General features: G+C 39.0%; 1 long non-coding RNA gene across 1 annotated transcript; it reads right to left on the bottom strand.

Annotated features, from left to right (window-relative positions):
* Positions 1–61: 61 nt before the first annotated feature.
* Positions 62–315, bottom strand: LOC109132058. The gene is made up of 2 exons (XR_002037354.1): positions 246–315; positions 62–132 (listed from the first exon to the last, which is right to left on the bottom strand). It is a non-coding gene; the product is annotated as an uncharacterized LOC109132058 (long non-coding RNA).

Raw genomic sequence — 315 nt, forward strand, 5'->3', positions numbered from 1 at the left:
TACCTTTAAGAATTCAGCAACTTTAGCAGCCAGTTCTTGTTGCTCATGCGTACTATGGTTTCCATGCCAAAGGAACATGGAAGTACCAGATTGCAGAAGGAAGCAGTCATAAGAGTTTAAAGAAGTGGCCACCTGCAGAAAGGAGTAATAGAACATTACATGATCACACAAATAGGTAGCCAACGTTTGAACAGTGTAAAGTAGAAAAATGACTTCGCAAGAGAGAACATAAAGTAGGAAAGTACCGTTTCAACTTGTAGTGCTTTATTATTGTGAACTCCAGTTCCAGACACTTGAATAAGTGCAATTGATTCC

The sequence above is a fragment of the Camelina sativa genome, unplaced genomic scaffold, assembly GCF_000633955.1.
Source record: "Camelina sativa cultivar DH55 unplaced genomic scaffold, Cs unpScaffold15793, whole genome shotgun sequence".
In the NCBI taxonomy this organism is placed as follows: domain Eukaryota; kingdom Viridiplantae; phylum Streptophyta; class Magnoliopsida; order Brassicales; family Brassicaceae; genus Camelina; species Camelina sativa.